This window comes from Miscanthus floridulus, chromosome 19 (assembly GCF_019320115.1).
Source record: "Miscanthus floridulus cultivar M001 chromosome 19, ASM1932011v1, whole genome shotgun sequence".
Taxonomy (NCBI): domain Eukaryota; kingdom Viridiplantae; phylum Streptophyta; class Magnoliopsida; order Poales; family Poaceae; genus Miscanthus; species Miscanthus floridulus.
In genome coordinates, this window is record NC_089598.1 from 98,682,146 (window position 1) to 98,703,354 (window position 21,209).

The following is a 21,209-nucleotide window of genomic DNA, read 5'->3' on the forward strand; positions in this document are numbered from 1 at the left end:
TCAAATTACCAATCGAACTTGGTAGCTCTTCAAACCCAACTGCAGAAAAAACCAAGACACGTAGGTGCTTGAAAGTAGAGAAGGTCCTCGAGAAAGGCCTTACTCAAAGTACCGTAGTTGCATCTAGTTGCAAATCTCCTGGCCTTGTGTGCCTTTTTCAGCTGCTTAGGAAATTTTATCTCCTTTGAAAAGTCTTGACAATCCCACACTACATGTCTGGTTCTCTCTGAGACGTCTACTTTTTCACAGCTAACAATTGCGTGCTCCTTTTGGGACACAAATATTGCAAGGTCATTAACAAGATCATGCATTTTACATGCCCGGATGGTTCCATCATAAACAACATACTGTTCTTGAAAAAGAGATCTTCCAAGAAGTTCATGCAAGTATTTTGTTCCAAGAGTTATTGCTTCCTTGATTTCACTAGTTCTATTCAACAACCCCAGTGCCATCCAAAACATGATAAGAGAATCCGTAAAGAGCACATAGCCTTTTGGGAAAGTGGATAAGGATGCAAAGTATGCTTGTAGATGAGATGGAAGTGCATCATAACTTAATTTTAGTGCTGGCAAAATACCATCTTTATCTTGTTTAACATTCCACAGTTTGTCATTCTCAATGCTCTGCCACTCTTCAAAATTTTGACTACTAGACAATAGGGAACCCAAGTCTTTGCAGCCAAGGGAATACCACAACATTTCTCAACAATTTTTTTTTTTTGAAATTAATGGCAGGCTGCCTTTCAATTAAGAAGAATAGAGTTAGCCTAGTTTATAAGGTAAACCAGGCCTGAAAACCTTACAAAGGCAGAGATTAAAACACAGAAAATACCCACAACACCAGAACATCATAGCCCTGACGACTAACACACAGAGGGTAACACCCACACCAACGACGCCCACCCACCACGCGTCCTCATTGCCGAGCTAATCACAAGCAGCAAAAAGCAGCTCTGGCTTCCCATGGTGAACAAACAGCCAAACACCTTGACATCCTCCCATCATCTGATATCTCCGACAAGATCATGTACCAAGTTTCACCTTGCGCCGTCATTTAGTCCCCTCTATAACAGCTTGGTCTGGCATGGTATGAGCGAGTCCTCGAGCAGCACAGACGGTGCAAAGAAGCATTACGTGACGACCTGTCCCGACATGGCTGGTCCGTCGAGGCCACCGAGTGCTACCAGCGCCTTGATGACAAGGTCGGATAGCGGACCTTTGAAGAGGTTGACATACTGCGACAAGGTCATCTCCATAGTTTCGTCTTCTTCCTATGTGATGCCCAGCCGCTTCATGAGCACTTGCCTTGCTTTGCTTTGCGCGTCACCAACTACCTGGGACGGCTTGCTCGGCCTCTTCTTTTCCTTCCGTGGCTTCACTAGGCCATGTTGTTGTGGAGGTCCAAGTTGGCTTCACTAGGCCTCACTGCCCTCTGCGACAAGGTCAGGGACGGCTTGCTCGGCCTCTTCTTTTCCTTCCATGGCTTCACTAGGCCATGTTGTTGTGGAGGAAGCAGGGGTTGTTGGACAGGCTTGGTTACTGACTGGATGAAGTTTGCCAGCGCTACCTCACGCGCAGTCCAGCCACCACCCTCCGGCGAAGGTGACGAAGTGTGTCCATGTCCTCCAATGTCCATGCCAGGCTCGGCACCAGTGGCAGCTCCAAAGCCACGACAGGGGCGTTCAGACTCGCAGCGTGGACGCCTGGTGTACATGCAGCGCGGGCGAAAACGACACCTCCTCAACTTGAACCTCGTCGTCCCATCCAAGGTCGCCTTTGCCAGTTCTGTATCCTCGAGCTGATGGCTTGTTGGCACATGAGATGATACATCGATCTCTACTGTGGGGGTAGTAGACTCAACAGTCTCTAACCTTAGCATTTGAGCTGACGAACCTGCTGTCTGCTTCTAATATTTCTCAACAACGGAAATCCCAATTTTTAATAATTGGGGGTCCTTGTCTTCATCACCTTTGAATGCATGTCGAATAATTTCAGCATAAGCGAACAGGGTGAATATTTGCATACACATATCCAGTGGTAGCTTTTCCACATCATATGGTTCCATGGTCTTCACTACTGATGCAACATCTGAACGCCGTGTGGTTGTTAGACTATAGAATCGTCTAGGAGCGTAGATCTAGCCGGGTACTTCATGTAAAAAGGTAGCATGTCCTAGTACCTTCTAGACTGAGAGACAAAAATACAGAGAGGATGGATGAGGGCTGATGAACCTGACACCGCGGAGGGGGAGGGTTCAGAGGCCGCCATCGGGTTCGTCGGGGTAGTCTGCGCACGGGCAGCGGCGGTCGGTGAAGAGGGCGATGAAGACGTCAACGTCGATGGAGCGGACGGCACGGCTGGTGGCTTCCCGTCACTGGCTGCGCCCCTCTCTAGATCGGATTAAGGTTTAGGTGCCGGTGGAGAGCACGGCTCAGGTCAACCTCGTGATTAGAGCCGCCGGCCCCCACCTCTTTTTATAGCGCAGGGTGACAGGGGTCCTCCAGCCATGGTGGGCTGGGCGCCCCCGATCAGGGCACGAATCAAAGGCCCAACTGGGTCGTTGGGTCCAGTTAGGATTAGAGATCAATCCAACAATCTCCCCCTTGATCTCTTTCCATCTTTTACTTTCATATCATTTACTTTTGTTCATTTCATTACAGATTAGCGCATAGAGCATGTCTCATCGTCACGGTACATTACCGATAGATTTAACAGCTACAACACACCACTCTGTTCTAAAATTGATACTTATCTTTGGGCATTCTTTTGTCCAGGAATTATAGGCTTTCCCTTAAACCCATGCCGGCTACATGTTCTCTAAACACGTTGGGTGGTAAGCCTTTTGTAAGCGGATCCGTGAGCATCTTTTCGGTACTTATATGCTCAAGACTTATGACTTGATCCCGGACTTTATCTTTCACAACATAATATTTTATGTCAATGTGTTTGGCAGCACCACTTGACTTATTATTGTGAGTATACTGTACTGCCGGATTATTATCACAGTATAACTTAAGTGGTCTATAGATGTCGTCAACCACCTTCAAACCGGGTATGAACTTCTTTAGCCAGTTCACCTGCCCCATTGCCTCATAACACGCTACAAACTCGACATATATTGTGGACAATGTAGTGACGGTTTGCTTTGAGCTTTTCCATGAAATAGTTCCCCCTGCGAGAGTGAATACATATCCAGACGTGGATTTTCTATCATCTCCAGCATAATCAGAATCTGAATATCCCACTATATGGAGTGAATCAGATCTTCTATACGTCATCATGAATCCTTTCGTTCCTTGCAAATAATGCAATACTTTCTTTACCAATTTTTAGTGTTCTGTTCTAGGATTGCTCTGGAATCTGCCAAGTAACCCGGTAACAAATGCCAAGTCAGGGCACGTACATACTTGAGCATATTACAAGCTTCCGACAGCTGAAGCATATGGAACTGCTTTCATTTGATCGATCTCATATTGGTTCCTGGGGTATTGAAAATCCCCATATCTGTCGCCCATAACTATAGGAGCAGGTGAGGGACTATATTTGTACATACTGAATTTCTTTAAGATCTTTTCTATGTATGCCTTAGGTGACAGTCCTAATACCCCTTTACTTCTATCTCGGTGAATCTCGATCCCTAGAACGAACGAAGCTTTACCAAGATCTTTCATATCAAATTTTGAGGACAAAAACTTCTTTGTCTCCAGTAGTAGACTGACATCACTACTAGCAAGTAAGATATCATCCACATACAGGACAAGGAAGATAAACTTCCCATTTTTAAACTTTGTATAGACACAATTGTCCTCTACATTCTCTTTTGAAGTGGACCGTGATGCCTAAGAGGGGGGTGAATTAGGCAACTCAAAACTATAACTCTAAACTATGGCCTCCTTTTCTACCCTTAGCAAAACCTATGCAAAAGATAAACTATCTAAATGTGCAACTACGGTTTTGCTAATGTGTTGCTATCTCTATCGCAAAAGGAGTAATGTAATCAATGTAAATGCGGAAGCTAAAGAGCAAGGTAGAGATATGCAAACTCTCATCGACGACTCCGGTATTTTTACTGAGGTATCAAGAAGCGCACAATCTTCCCCCTAGTCCTCGTTGGAGCCCCTCGCAAGGAATCCCTTGCAAGGGCCAAGCTCTCGGTCAGGTAACTCCGTGGATAGCGTCGGGCCTTCCCCACGCACAAGTGGGTTTCCGACGTGCCTTCCGGCAAGCCTCTCCCGGATGCTCCCCGCCGTCTTCACTATCAAGCTTCTGGCCAAAACGCCGTGGGCCTTATTCCCTTCGGTACACGGTGGCGGCCACACCACAAACGCGGTTGGTGTGATCTCGCAAGACTACAAGCCCCTCCGATGTACAGCAATGGTGCGCGCAAGCAACGAGTGGTAAGAGGTATGCAGACCTCACTAAACACTAGGCCTAAACCTAGAGCAAGCGCATAAGCGGTGGTCTAATCAACCTAAGCACTTCACAAAACACCTACGTTAATCACCTAATAAAACACTAAGCACTATGCAAGTGGAGATCACTAAAATAGTGTATCAACACCCTTGGTATGTTTCTTCGGCTCCACACTACTCAAATGGCCGGTTGGGGGTCTATTTATAAGCACCACTGAGAAAATAGCCGTTGGGGACGAAATCCTGCTTTTCTGCTACTGACTGGACTCTGACCAGCGTCCGGTCACGAAAACGGCTCTCTAGAACCTTACTGATGTTGACCGGACTCTGGCACTCAACGTCCTGTGCAGCGTCCGGTGCAGCGTCCGGTGCATCGGAGCGTCCGGTGTAGTGTCCTGTGCAGCGTCCGGTCGCTATTGTTGACTCTGCTGTGGCCGAGCCTCTTGATCGGAGCGTCCGGTGCAGCGTCCGGTGCAGCGTCCTGTGCATCGGAGCGTCCGGTGCAACGTCCTGTGCAGCGTCCTGTGCATCGGAGCGTCCGGTGCAGCGTCCGGTCACCTCTGTGAGCTCGTTTATTCGCAATCTTACGTCTGGCTTGGTTTCTATCTTTGTGCTTGGACTTTACTTGATATCTTAGGTCTTCTCTTGTGCTTCTGAGGTCTTGCTTATGGTGTTGATCATCGGATCATCACGTCGCCTTCGTTCAAGTCACGTCTTGCATCCTATTGAACTACAAAATAATCACTTGCAAATTCATTAGTCCAATTTGGTTGTGTTGGTCATCAAACATCAAAATCCAAAGTAAATGGGCCTAGGGTCCATTTTCCTTACAATCTCCCCTTTTTGGTGATTGATGACAACACGACCAAAGCAAGCAAATAATAGAATTTTGAAATTTAAAAACTACCTACTTGCTAGGATGTAATGCAAGGGGCAAGATTATATGATGCTAAAAGATACTTCTTGTAAAACTAAGGGATATCATATAAAAACTTATCTTGCTCTTGTAAATGTCCCCATGTGGCATTATGGATTTAAGCCTTGCTTTCTATAAATTCTCCCCATTCCATAGGCAATCCATAAACCACTCTCCTCCCTTTCTCGGACCATTACCACTTGTAGACAATTATAGTCTAGCTTTTGGTCCTACAAATTAATGCTTGCTTTTGGTCCTCTAAATTCTCCCCCTTTAGAATCAAACACCAAAAAGGAAGAAATTAGTAGCACAAGGGAGGGTCAAACTTTGTGATCCTTTGTGTGTGGAGTGGAATAGGTCACCAAATTTGACTCTCACATTATATAGATTAAGCTCTCCCTAAATATATGCATACATATGGTAGAAGGCAAAGCATATGCATAATCGACAAATTATTGCTTAAGGGAATTTAATCTATATAATGCATGGAAAAAGCATATAAATATCAAAATGAAATCAACATGATGATATTGGTTTAGAAATACCACATATGGAACCCAATTTGATTTCTACCACTTGCAATAGGTGGTGGATATTTGAAGTATGATGCTTAACTCCGGGGACTCTATTTTCCTTGCAATGAGACTACTACACATATGATAAGCTTGAAAAGGTGTTAATCTCAAGGCATCCAACTTGTAGAGTAACATCTCCCTAAATTTGTGCACACAAGTGTGGAATACTTGTAAGAATCATGCACATTGATTTTAGGATCAAAATACCATTTGAAAGATGACATCACATGAATGTGAGAGTCATTTTTGAAGATGATATTCGGGAGAGATTATCTACAATTTGGACTTTGGCACATATTAGATGAACAATTGTAAGACAAGCTATGTGCCATGCTCCTAAACAATTTTAAACCATATAGGTTTGCTCCAAGGGTTAAGAATAAAACCGAGCAAGCCTACCATAAGATATACCTAGTATATGCATGACAAAAGATATAAGCATGCAAATGCAAACCTAGGCATGAAAAACAACTAGATGCTTAAGGATACCATTTTATAAGAAATACCACTTGTAGAAAATATCAATTGAAAGTAATAACATCTAGTTACCTAACATGGGAAAGAGAATTTGGATCCATAGTATTCACTTACCCACATGACAATGACTTTGTCCATCATGATGCACCCCATGAAATGCACCCATACTTTGCCAAGTCTCCAAATTCCCCAAAATCCATTGAACTTCTCACTTCCCTTTTGGGATCCAAACCTTCTTGGTGCTCTTCATGTTGGAAATGATTTCCTTTGGCACCCAAAAGCGTTTGACCCCATTGTTGGCTTGCTTGTTCACCTTGATGGCCACCACCTTGTTATTTTTCTTCTTCTTTAACAAGTATGGTGTGGAGGCCTTCTTGTCCACCTTGTTGGTGTAGGTGTTAGAGAGCTTGCTTGTTTGCTTCTTCTCTTTCTTCTTTGCTCCTCCCCCATTCTTCACCTTGCACTCATAGGACTTGTGACCTTCCTTGTGGCACACGTAGCAAACCACGGTTTGTCCTTCATCAAGCTTCTTCACTCCCTTGACGGTGTATCTTGATGAAGTTGGGCTTGCTTCGCCTTGCCTTTCGCTTGAGCCAAGTCCTTGGTGAGGCGAGCTACTTCTTGCTTGAGTTGCTCATTCTCCTTTGCAACCTCTTGTGTGCATGTATCTACAACAACTTTCTCAACACAAACTTGGTTGCACAAAGATAAGTCTAAACATAAATCATTACAAGAAGTAGAGGCATCCTTTTTAGACATGTTAAAGATAGAACATTTCTTTTTAGATGCCTTGGTGGGGGTTGTACTACCGGCTTCAAGCTTAGCAACTTTGTTAGTTAGCTCATCACAATGTTTGCACATAGTTTCCATTTTAGCAAGCAAACTTTTATAAGCATCTTGTGAGCTAGCTAACTTTTCTTTTATTTTTTCATTTTTCTTCACAAGTTGCTCACCATTAATTGTGCATGCATTTGTTGTTGCACTAGCCATAAGTTGCTCAATTTTAGTTGATAGTTCAATATTGAGATTAGCAAAGTTCTCATATTGTTTAAGTAAAGTTTTATATGCTTCTTGTGAACTATCTAGCTTTCCTTTTAATTTTTTGAGCTTCTTTTGTTGACTAGTGCAAACTTTAGCATTATTAAGATTTTGTTGCACAATTTCATCATAAGAAGGTATTTTAACATCACTATCACTCTCACTAGAGGATGAGCTTTTGTAACCTCGTGCCATAAGGCACATACGAGAAGAGCTTTATGATGAGTGCTTGCGCCCTCGCCTCTTGTGATGGTGTTCTTCTTCACTTGAAGAATCGTCCCATGACCTTATTGATATGAGGGTTTGGTTCTTGCATGCCTTCTTCTTTGTCTTGGTGTGGGCTTGTTTAGACAAACTTCCATAAAGTGCCCCAACTCGCCGCATACATAGCATCCTCTCTTTCTTTGCTCATTTCTTTGATTAGTGAAAATGAGATCTTGGATTTGGATGGACACACCCTTGACATTGAGCCTTTGGATCATCTTCTCCACCTTTTTGATAAGTTTGATTGATTCTTCATCAAGGTCGGAGGTGGAGGAGGAAGATTGATCATCATCACTTGAACCTTCATCATCATCATCATCCTCATCTTCTTCTTCATGTTCACTTGAGGAGCTTGAGCTTGAGCTTGTCTCAACTTGCTTGCCCTTCATCTTTTTTTTCTCGCTACATGCGAGAGCTTTGCCTTTGCTCGATGAAGAGGCTTCTTCTTGACTCATCTTACGTGACATTTCAAATGCCACTAACTTGCCAATGACTATGCTCGGGGTCATGGTGCTCAAGTTCTCCATGTTGTGAAGGATGGTGATGATGCTTACATATTTTTTTTCTGGTAGCACGGAGATGATCTTCCTCACGATGTCTGCATCATCTAGCTTTGTTAATCCTATAGAATGGAGCTCATTGATAATTAGATTCAAACGAGAATACATATCAAGCTCATCATCATTCATTATAAAGGAATCATAATTTTCCTTAGCTAGACAATGTTTTTGCTCACGAACATTACTTATGCCGTCATGGAGCTCTTGGAGTTTTAACCAAATTTCATGTGTCGTATTTAAAGTGAACACTTGGTTAAACACATCCATACTAAATGATTCAAACAAGCAATTCTTAGCTCTAGCATTGAAATGCATTTCTTTTTCATCACTCTTTGTGGGTTTTTCGGGATTCCTAATGGGTTTCATCCCGTCACGAGTGACTCTCCAAACACCCAAATCAACCGCCTCAAAATAGCAAGCCATTCTAGCTTTATAATAAGATAAGTTAGTGCCGTCAAAGTGTGGAGGCCTAGAGGTATCTATCTCAACCACTCTATAGCATTGGCTCAACGGCGGTTAAGCTAAAGGTCCAAAATGAGCCAACCGGCTCTGATACCAATTGAAGTGGACCGTGACGCCTAAGAGGGGGGGTGAATTAGGCAACTTAAAATTCTAACTCTAAACTATGGCCTCCTTTTCTACCCTTAGCAAAACCTATGCAAAAGATAAACTATCTAAATGTGCAACATGGTTTTGCTAATGTGTTGCTATCTCTATCGCAAAAGGAGTAATGTAATCAATGAAAATGCGGAAGCTAAAGAGCAAGGTAGAGATATACAAACTCCCATCGACGACTCCGGTATTTTTACCGAGGTATCGAGAAGCGCACAAGCTTCCCCCTAGTCATCGTTGGAGTGCCTCGCAAGGAATCCCTCGCAAGGGCCAAGCTCCCGATCGGGTAACTCCATGGATAGCCTCGGGCCTTCCCCACGCGCAAGTGGGTTTCCGACGTGCCTTTCGGCAAGCCTCTCCTGGATGCTCCCCGCTGTCTTCACTATCAAGCTTCCGACCGAAACGCCGCGTGCCTTGTTCCCTTCAGTACACGTTGGCGGCCACACCACAAACGTGGTTGGTGTGATCTCGCAAGACTACAAGCCCCTCCAATGTACAACAATGGTGCACGGAAGCACCGAGTGGTAAGAGGTATGCAAACCTCACTAAACACTAGGCCTAAACCTAGAGCAAGCGCATAAGCGGTGGTCTAATCAACCTAAGCACTTCGCAAAGCACCTACGTTAATCACCTAATAAAACACTAAGCACTATGCAAGTGGAGATCACTAAAATGGTGTATCAACACCCTTGGTATGTTTCCTCGGCTCCACACTACTCAAATGGTTGGTTGGGGGTTCTATTTATAAGCCCCACTGACAAAGTAGCCGTTGAGGACGAAATCCCGCTTTTCTGCTACTGACCAGACTCTGACCAGCGTCCGGTCACGAAAACGGCTCTATGGAACCTTACTGATGTTGACCGGACTCTGGCACTCAGCGTCCTATGCAGCGTTCAGTGCAGCATCCTATGCATCGGAGCATCCGGTGCAGCGCCCTGTGCAGCGTCCGGTCGCTACTATTGACTCTGCTGTTGCCGAGCCTTTTGATCAGAGCGTCCGATGCAGTGTCCTGTGCAGTGTCCGATCACCTCTGTGAGCTCGTTTCAACGCGATCTTGTGTCCAGCTTGGTTTATATCTTCGTGATTGGACTTTACTTGATATCTTAGGTCTTCTCTTGTGCTTCTGAGTTCTTGCTTATGGTGTTGATCATCGAATCATCATGTCGCCTTCGTTCAAGTCACGTCTTGCATCCTATTGAACTACAAAATAATCACTTGCAAATTCATTAATCCAATTTGGTTGTGTTGGTCATCAAACACTAAAATCCAAAGTAAATGGACATAGGGTCCATTTTCCTTACATCTTTAAACCCAAAATTTCTTATTGTCTGATCAAACTTCAAGTACCACTGTCTTGAAGCTTGTTTTAATCCATAAATGGATTTGTTTAGGCGGCATCCCATTCGTTCTTTTTCTTACATGACAAAACCTTTCGGTTGTGCCATATAAACATTTTCTTCCAAATCCCCGTTGAGAAATGCCATCTTTCCATCTATCTGATGTAATTCTAAATCGTAATGTGTCACTAATGCCATTATGATTCTGAAGGAATCCTTACATGAGACTAAAGAAAATGTCTCATTGTAATCAATCCCTTCTCTTTACGTAAAGCCTTTTGCCACAAGTCATGCTTTATATCTTTCTATATTCCCTTGAGAGTTAAGTTTTATTTTGTAGACCCATTTATAGCCTACTGTTTTGGCTCCTTTAGGAATTATTTTCAAATCCCAAACTTTATTGGCATTCATAGATTTCATTTCATCTTCCATGGTCTCAAGCCACTTTGATGAATGATCATTTCTCAGGGCTTCTTCAAATGAGGTGGGATCATCCTCTATTTGAAATTCCTCAGTGTTGTACACTTCATAGTCAGCAGGAATAGCTGATTTTCTAACTCTTTGAGACCTTCTAGGGGCCTCCACATTTGGCACATCTTCTATTTGAGGCCATTGTTGCTCCCCCTCATGAGTGGCAATAGTTTCTCCAGGATCCTGAAGAACAGGTTCCTCATCGTTATTCATTGTTACCATAGGCGGAATAATAATAGGTGCTGGCACCACAGTATCTTGCAATGTTGGTGCAGCGATAGTAGGTAGTGAGAAAAATGGCTCATGAATCATCGGAGTGGGCGCATACACCCACTTCTCTTCAAGGTCAATTTCTCGAGCTACCATGCTCCCCCTCATTATTTCATCCTCTAGGAAGACAGCGTGTCTCATTTTCATAAATTTTGTATGTCTATCTGGACAGTAGAAACGAAAACCTTTTGACTTTTCTGGGTAGCCAATGAAATGGCAACTTACTGTTTTAGGATCTAGCTTCCCAATGTTTGGGTTAAATACTTTAGCCTCAGCAGGACTCCTCCACACACGTAAGTGGTTTAATGAGGGTACTCTTTCTGTCCACAACTCATATGGTGTTTTGGGCACCGACTTACTTGGTACTCTATTGAGAATATGAATGGCGGTTTTTAACGCCTCCATCCATAGGCTCAACGGTAAGGTGGAGTAACTTATCATACTACGCACCATATCCATCAGGGTACGATTACGTCTTTCAGCTACTCCATTCTGCTGAGGTTCGCCTGGTGTAGAATACTAGGCTACTATGCCACTTTCTTGTAAGAACCTTGCAAAAGGTCCAGGAACTTGGCCATATGGGGTATGCCGACCGTAGTAGTCCCCCCCACGGTCGGACCTAACTATCTTCATCTTTAAATTATGTTGGTTTTCAACTTCTGCCTTAAATATCTTAAATTTATCCAATGCTTCTGTTCTTTCTTTGATTGGATAAATATAGCCATAACGGGAGTAATCATCTGTGAATGTTATGAATGAATCATAACCATCCACACTCTTTACAGGAAACGGACCACAGATGTCTATGTGAATAATCTGTAGAATTCCTGCGCTTCGTTTGGCATCTTTCTTAATTTTCTTTACATACTTTCCTTTAATGCATTCTCTGCATTGTTCTAAATCTGATAGCTCTAATAGAGGAAGAATATCATTCTTAATTAGTCTTTCTATTCTCTCCCTCAAAATATGGCCTAAACGACAGTACCATAATTTCGACAATGCATCGTGAGCTCTCTTTCATTTTCTGTTTACATCCGCAGACGAGGATACATTCACATTGTCGCACGCAACGTTTCCATCATCGCATATAACATTCACATCATCACGTAGTGATAACAGATAAAGCTCATTTTGTAAGATAGCAAGACCAACACATGCATTATTAAATGTTATCTTACATTTACTATTTCCAAAATGACAATCATATCCATCATTATCCAAGCATGAAACACTAATCAAGTTTCTCTGTAACGAGAGAACATAAAGAATATCTCTAAGTATAAGTTTGAAACCATCAGCAAGCTCTAGAGAAAAATCGTCAACAGCTTCAACTTCTGCTCGAACTCCATTTGCTACTTTAACGTGTCTTTCGCTTCTTTCCGTAGTCCTCGTCGAACGAAATCCCTGTAAAGAATTAGCAACATAAACAGTTGCACCTGAGTCAATCCACCAAGTAGATTTCGAATACTGTACATACAGGGATTCATTTATGAACGTAATAATATTCTCACATTTCTTTGCCATGATCATCTTTAAGTAATCGGGACATTTTTTCTTATAATGTCCCGCTTTCTTGCAATAGAGACATTGGTCTTTCTCTACTGTGAACTGGTTCTGCTGAGGCTTATGCAGCATGGAACCCTTTTCCTTTGACTTTAAGGAGAAGTTTGCATTATTATTCTGTTTCTTGTTGTCTTTCAAATAATTAATAGTGTCATCATTGGCAGCTTTCATTCTCTCCTTCTCTTGCACACACATAGCCATGAGCCTTTCCATGTCCCACTTCTCGGGTTGTATGTTGTAGTTGACAACAAAGGTGTCAAACTCTTTTGACAAGGAAGCAAAAATTAGATGGATAAGGAACTCTTCCTTGAGAGCTAGATCCATTGGTTTTAGCTTGGATGCCAAATTGCTCATCCTTAGTATGTGCTCTCTTATGCCACCATTACCAGAATACCTCCATGTCATCAGCTGCTTTATCAGCTAGGTAGCATATGTCTTTGAAGAGCCAGTGAACTGACTCTTTATTCTGTCAAGGTACTCAATGACGGTGTCACACTCTGGGATTGAGCCCACAATTGCAGGTTCAATCGTATTCTTTATCACAGCCAAACATTTCTTGTTGGCAGTGACCCACTTCCTATGCTTAAGGTCATAGGACATCTTTTGGGATGCAAAATCCCTTTCTCTTGTTGCCCAAGCGGCATCAGCCTCGTTTGTCTCCCTCACTGGTGCCACAGGCTCAGTGGGACATGGTAAGGTGACTACCCAGTCCACCTCAGCCAAGATAAATGACAGGTTTATCTTTTTCTTTCACTCCGTGTAGTTATCACCTTTGAGAGTGGGAATCTCTTTGATACAACCCATCAAGTTGTATCCTGAAAACATAACTTATATCAAGTGAGAACATAAATAATAACAATAACAATTGTATGTCTTAGTTCCAACGTTGGTCAAAATTAAAACATACAACTGTTCTCTACACTAATTCTACATCACCGTTAGGCAGAAATAGAATCAATGCATGACAAAATCATTATAATATTACCATTAATCAACGTTGGTCAGAATAATAACAATATTATAATAAACTAAAACATATCCATTTTTCAAAATTAAATTCTTCCGTTGGTTCGAATTTAATAATAAAAATAACAACTTTAAATACGCAGCGGAAAAAATGAACTCTTTTCTTGAATTTTACCCACAGGGAAAAATCACTTTTTCTAATTTCTTTTGAGCCAATTTCCATTTTTTTTAATCTTCTGGGAAAAAGAAAAAACAAAAATCGGCTCGCAGGCTCATTCTGCCTTTCTTGGCCCAAAAACCGGCAAAAGCCGGCTCGGCCCACCTTTCCTCGCTCGCGCAGGCCGCATCGTGGGCCTGGGCCGGCAAAGCTCCGCGCGCCCGCTTGGGCCGCGATGCGGCCTGTGCATCTGGCGCCGTTGAAGCCGATCGGACGGCTGTGCGGCGTCTTCGGGCGAACAAAACCGCCCCCGGCCGCATCGGCCGAAACCCTAGCGGCCATTCGGCCTTCTCTTCTCCCTTCCCTCTCTCAGCCAAGCGAGCTCGAGCAACGAGCAAACGACGACGAGAGCGAGCAGAGAGCCCCGGCGCCATCGCCGCCCCCCTCGCCGGCGTGCGCGCTCCCCAGCGGGTGAGCACGCCGCCGTCGAGCGGCCTGGCCGCGGCGCCCCTATGGCCAGAGTCCGACGAGCAGTTCCCCCGGGCTCGGCCTTCTTCTCCCCGCGCGTCGGTCTGCACGACGGCGAGGTAAGCCCTCTGGGTCTCCCTCTTCCCCTTTTCCCCTTCTTTGGATCTTATTTGCTCTTCTCGGTTTTGACCGATTGGGATGGGAATTAGGGTTAGGGTTTCGGGATGGGCACTGTTCTTCTTCCCCAGAGGGACTCTACGGATTTTAGGGCTCGGCGTCGCGTGCCAAGCCCTCCTGTTCTTCTTTCTTTTACCCAGTTAGGGTTAGGGTTAGGAAAATCCTCTTCTTTTCTCAGTTACCCAGTTAGGGTTAGGGTTCAACCGAACCCTTTGTTCTTGTTAGACCCGCACTGGATCTAACCTTTACTTCCTTTTCTAATCGGTTTACTCATTCTAGATCTAAAACCCTAGAAACCGATGGCTCTGGTACCATTGTTAGACTATAGAATCGTCTAGGAGCGTAGATCTAGCCAGATACTTCATGTAAAAAGGTAGCATGTCCTAGTACCTTCTAGACTGAGAGACAGAGATACAGAGAGGATAGATGAGGGCTGACGAACCTGACACCGCGGAGGGGGAGGGTTCAGAGGCCGCCATCGGGTTCATCGGGGTAGTCTGCGCACGAGCAGCGGCGGTCGGTGAAGAGGCGATGAAGACGTCGACGTCGATGGCGCGGACGGCGCGGCTGGTGGCTTCCCGTCACTAGCTGCACCCCTCTCTAGATCGGATTAGGGTTTACGTGTCGGCGGAGAGCACGGCTCAGGTCAACCTCGTGATTAGAGCCGCCGGCCCCCACCTCTTTTTATAACGCAGGGTGACAGGGGCCCTCTAGCCATGGTGGGCTGGGCGCCCCCGATCAGGGCGCGAATCAAAGGCCCAACTGGGCCGTTGGGTCCAGTTAGGATTAGAGATCAATCCAACAGTGGTGACTATAATCACACTTCCCCTTCCACTGCTGGACAGTATGCTTCGCAAGTCTTCCCAGTCACTAGCCTTTTCATTACACATGTCATCTAATACAAAAAAACATCTCTTTTCCCTTAAAATATCACATAATTTTCTCTGTAGCACGTCCAGGTTTAGTTGTTTGTAGCTTTCACCAGTAGATGATTGTATTATGTCATCCAAGACCTTGTTAAGATCAAATACATCAGAGACACATGCCCATAATTTCATTTCAAATTTGTTAGTAATCTGCACATCATTGTAAATCAATTTGGCCAGTGAAGTTTTTCCTATGCCTCCTAAACCAACAATAGGAAGCACAGACAAAGGACCTGCAGAGTCTGCAGCCTTTAGAACTTTTGCAACTATCTCATTTTTAGCCCTATCTCTTCCAACAATGTTGGGCTCACTGATGAAGGAATGTGTTTCCCTGTTTATGCTTCTGGATACCTGGGTATCAATTGGCTTCTCAGTTAATCCAAATTGTGCTCTATTGGCTGCTATCTCGTCTAACTTTTCACGCACTTCCTTTACTTTGTGACTCAATGTAAATGGGTAAGAAATCAGATGTTTTCCTCGAGCAAAACAACCTTTGTGGACTTCTTGCTCCAACGCTTCAGTGGACATGTCATCCAAAATATCATCTATGTCATAGACTACATCTCTTAGATTGTCTAACCACTCCAGAAGTGCATGAGAAGTAGACTGCTTGCTCTCAGCATCCCTAAGGACAACACATATGGATCTTAGTGACCTTTCCAATTTCCCCACTTCTTTCTTGACATTCCATGCTGACTTGAACTCATTAATGGCCCAATCAGTGCCGAAGGATGCGGCCTTGCGAAGAACTGAGACCGCTAAACTTGACAGATGCACCTCCGCCATAGTGTCCCTGTGTGTGATGCAAAATATGTAACAGATATGAATATGCATCCATGACGCTGATGTGTAAATGAGTAGATCTGATTATAGCCATGCTTGGCATCAAAATGATGATGAATTTGATGCTCAGTTGCTCATCTTAAGGGAATTAGTACTGTCAAAAGAATTTATTGCACTTTCTGTACATTGGGTAAATTTTGGTCAACAATTTCAGTGGAATTGCTCCATCATACTCTAGAATAGCAAACAGTGGAAGCCGAAAGTGGTGAAATGGTGCTTATGGAGTGTGTAAATAGCTCCAAGGAAGCTAGATTTCAATGTGCACAAGCAGTTTAACAGGTGAAATCAGGTGAAATGGTGCTTATGGAGTGTGTAAATAGCTCCAAGGAAGCTAGATTTGAATGTGCACAAGCAGTTTAAGAGGTGAAATCAAGCTCTGGGGGCTAATAGAAGCAATAGCACTAAACAGTCCATGGTTCAAAGAACCAACATCGCACAGAAACTAGTGCATTGTGGAACGTGGATCCGTGTGCATCTCTACAAATTGCAGGATGTGGAACGCATATATAGATCTCTCCTTGAGCTTGAAGAATGAGGCCCAAATATTCCTCAGTGATCGCAGTTTCGCTTGATAGAGAAGAGATTAAGGCAGGCAAAAGACCACGAATCACAATCTGGACAAGGAATTCTCCATAAACACCTGGAGAAAGCAAAGCAGATGAATCGCTGCTACTTTGATTGCTGTACGGAGTACGATGCAAGCCAAATTGCTACAGAAAAAGTCTGGCAGATCTAAAGTTCTACAGCATGCTAAAACCAAGCAATTGCTAGTTCAGAAAGTCTTACTGCATACGAATATGGAAATAAACTGCAAGTGATGCGAAGATTTGTGTTTAAAACTGAAGATTAAGCTAGGCTTACAGATCTCACCTCAGCTGCTGAGCAGCGCACTATTCGGTCGGGAGCTCCAACCAGCTCTGCTCTTGCTGACTTGCTGCAATGGTGGAGAAAACTCGTGGATTCCAACCATCATGCGACGACTTTGCCTCCTTTCTTGCGGGGACCGAACGGCCTGCACACAAAAGATCTTCTCCAACATTCAGTGGCAAGCGGGTCCCACCGTATCAAAAGGTCTCCCACGATACAAGACTTTCATGGCATCTTGCCGGAAGAATCACAAGACCTTCTGGTTTGCTCAGGAAGAAGTCAAAAGGATTGAAATCGATGTGTAAACCCAACAGTTGTGGCCATGGCCGACGAGAACAAGGTTGATGGAGATGGAGTATCCCAGACCGAGGCCATGCACGAAGGGTAAAAGAGCTGAGCTGGCACCGGTAACTCCCCATAAATGGAGTTGCATTGCATAGATCACGAGTGGTAAATTGCTAATTTCACTCTGCAAGCTAAACATGTTCAATCGACTGTTTGCCTGCTTGTTCATGTGAGGAGCAGAAAAAATGCATGTTTATACTCTTCCCAGAAAAGTGAGAACCAGACCATTTGGAGCACTGTTCTTCATGCTTCAGAGTTCAGCAATTCTCAGCTTGGGCACCCCCCAAACAAAAGATGCTTCATCTAAAAGTGGTGCTTCTGGTCAATTCTCAGCTTGGGCACCAAAATACTTAGTCCTGACAAGCAACTAAAATAGTAGCAGAACTCAAAGGTATTTCAATGCATCTCTGAATTCTCAGCACATTAGGGCGGTGTCCATCCTTAACAAAACAGTAAGGTTCGAGCTGTTCACCCTCGGCCACATACAGAATTCAAAATACATGATGCTGAGTTGCTATGGATCATAATGTGGTGCGCCGAACAGTCGGAGCGAAATTTGTGAACTCCTATATTGTGCTACCGGCGGAACAGACACGAGGAGGCATCTTCCTTGCGGTCAATGAAGACTTCTTCAACCTCTCCGACATTGTACTTACCGCGAACGCTATAACCGCGCAGATCAACATGAGGGCAGATGGAACAAGGTGGCAAATTACAGTGGTATATGGCCCGCAAGGAGAGGTAGTCAAACTTCAATTCCTCTAAGAACTGAAGAACATTCCACCGCCGGAGAATGATAGATGGCTCATCCTGGGAGATTTCAATCTCATCTACCAGGCGGAAGACAAAAACAACTTCAATCTAAACCGCCGCCTCATGGGGGCATTTAGAGCGACCATCAATCATTTGAGGCTCAAAGAAATCAAGCTAAATGGACGCCGCTTCACTTGGAGTAATCAACAGAAAAACCCGACACTCACTAGAATTGACAGACTATTATGTACCCCCGAGTGGGAGCTGTTCTTCCCCTCGTGTTTCTTACACTCTCTTCCATCGCTCATGTCGGACCATACCCCGCTGCTACTCCAGGGAGAACTTGACCACCATCACAGCACGTCCTTCCGCTTCGAAAATTACTAGACTAAGATAGAAGGCTTCCAAGATCTTGTCCAAAACACTTGGAATAGGCCGGTCACCTCCGCTCTTCCAATCAAACGCTTGCATATCAAAATGGCGCGTGTGGCAAAAGGTATCAAGCGTTGGAAGAAAGACAAGATAGGGGATATGAGGATGTAGCTCGCCATAGTGAAAGAAGTGCTGCTACAATTAGAAGCAGCCCAAGAGCATAGGTTGCTCACTGCCATGGAGCTTCACCTATGTCGCCGCCTCAAAGCCTGTAGCACTGGGCTCGTAGCCATCGAAAAATCAAGAATCAGACAGAGATCGAGACTAACATACATTCGATGTGGAGATGCTAACACTAAGTTCTTCCACAGTAGAGCCAACGCACGTCGGAGAAAGAATTACATACATTGTCTACATACGGATGGGGGGATCACGGTGGCTCATCAAGAGAAAGAAAAGGTGATTCAAGATTATTTCAAAAATCACATTGGCTCCGCGGTGCCGAGAACTTCCACAGTAAATTGGCAATCCCTAGGCTACAACCAACACGATCTCTCAGATCTGGAGGTGCCTTTCTCCCAGGAAGAGATAAAAACACTATATATTCCATGCCTTCCGACAAAGCACCAGGACCGGATGGCTTCACGGGTGCCTTCTTCAAAGCTTGTTGGGAAATCATTAAGGATGATGTTATGGTAGCCATGAACAGCCCATTCACATTGAATGACCAGGGCTTTGAATGGCTAAACTCGGCTTGCATCATCCTTCTACCCAAAAAAACGGATGCAACAAGAGTTACTGATTTTAGACCCATCAGCCTCGTCCATAGCATTGCAAAGATATTCTCCAAGGTGTTAGCTAACAGACTTGCCCCTCGACTGAACTCTCTCGTCTCCAACTGCCAGAGCGCATTTATAAAAAAGAGAAGCATCCATGATAATTTCCTTTACGTCCAGGGTACGGTACAAAGGCTACACAAGCAGAAGATACCGGCTTTGTTCATGAAACTAGACATCCACAAAGCTTTTGATACGGTTCATTGGGGGTACCTGCTCGAGATTCTACAGGCTCTGGGCTTCGGACAGCGATGGCGTGAATGGATCTCTATCCTCCTACGTACATCCACTTCCACACCCTTGCTTAATGGGCAGCAGGGTGCCGCTTTTAGCCATGCCAGAGGCGTCCCACAGGGAGATCCACTCTCACCCATGCTATTCATCCTAGCTATGGACTCGCTTCAACGTTTGCTTGACCAGGCAACCGAACATGGGATACTCACCCCCTTACCAATCACAGCGGCAAAATGGAGAACCTCCATGTATGCGGATGATGCTGCCATTTTCATTAGCCCCACAAAAGACGATGTTGAAGCCGTCAAAACCATCCTATAGGCTTTTGGCACATTCTCGGGACTCCATATTAACCTACAAAAGAGCTCAGTGCATCCGATCAGCTACGCAAACGTTGATCTAGACCAAGTCCTCTCACCTTTCACCGGTTCTAGAGGGAGCTTCCCATGCAAGTACTTGGGGCTGCAACTACACATCAGATCACTGCAAAAGATCCACGTGCAACCTCTCATAGACCGTATTGGGTAGAGGTTACCCAAGTGGAAAGGAATATGGCTTAACAGAGCGGGACGCCTCACTCTAGTAACATCAGTCCTCTCCTCCATGCCAACCTACCACCTGACGATGTTTCCTCTCGCTGCATGGGCTAAGAAAAAGATCGTTCCTGTGGAAGGGGGAGGAGAATGCCAATGGCGGACACTGCCTTGTTAACTGGCCAACAGTTACCAGGCCAAAAGAACTTGGTGGTTTAGGCGTCCCCGACCTTGATAGATTTGGGAGAGCCCTCCGGTTACGATGGCTTTGGCAGGAATGGGTGGACGATTCCAAGTCTTGGAACGGCTCCGAGCTTCCATGTTCTGATGATGATCGTCTCCTCTTCAACTCCTCAATCATTATAACTTTGGGGGACGGTGCAAAGACTAGGTTTTGGCACCACAATTGGCTCGATGGACAAGCTCCTAGGTGCCTAGCCCCGAACTTGTTTCGCCTAGTTTCAAGGAGAAACTGAACGGTGCAACAAGAGCTTCGGAACAACAACTGGATGCACAAGCTAGGAAGAAAAATCACCTCGGCTGTCCACATAGAGGAGTTTGTGTCCCTTTGGATACAGATACATGATGTGCACCTACAACAGGGCGTCCAGGACACCATCATCTGGCGGTGGACCAATGATGGGAACTACTCCACCCGTTCGGCCTACAGAATACAATTCAAAGGCTTGCTCCTCCCTTTCCGTACGGACATGATCTAGAAAGCGCAAGTGGAGAACAGATGCAAGATCTTCGCCTGGATCTTAGTGCAAGATCAAATTCTAACGACGCAAAACCTACAGAGGAGAGGGTGGCCACACCAACAACAATGTGTGCTCTGCAATGGTCCCTTAGAGACCGGCCTCCACCTATGCATATGTTGCCCCTTCGCAAAGACGGTTTGGGATCAAATCCTCTCGTGGGAAAATTTCACTCAGCTTCAACAGCAACCCCAGGTGGACCCCACCGATATCAGGTCATGGTGGGAAGAGGTGGCGAGGAAAGTGCCAAGATCTGAACGTAGGCGGCTTAACGGGATAGTAATCTACACCTTTTGGAATATTTGGAAAAAGAGAAATAGGAGAATCTTCGACAGCAAAATAGAAACGGTGTCACAAGTGACCGTAAGGATAAAGGAAGACATAGAGCAAAGGAAGAGAGCACTCGCTTATGTGTAGCTATTGCCCCCACCCCTTTTGGGCCGTGCGTTTCCCTACTTTGCATGCTTGTGGGGGTTTGAA

At 44.7% G+C, this 21,209-nt stretch overlaps 1 pseudogene; it reads right to left on the minus strand.

Annotated features, from left to right (window-relative positions):
- LOC136526464 (putative disease resistance protein RGA1) lies at nucleotides 1–17,009 on the minus strand (annotated as a pseudogene).
- Between the last annotated feature and the right edge of the window lie 4,200 nt (nucleotides 17,010–21,209).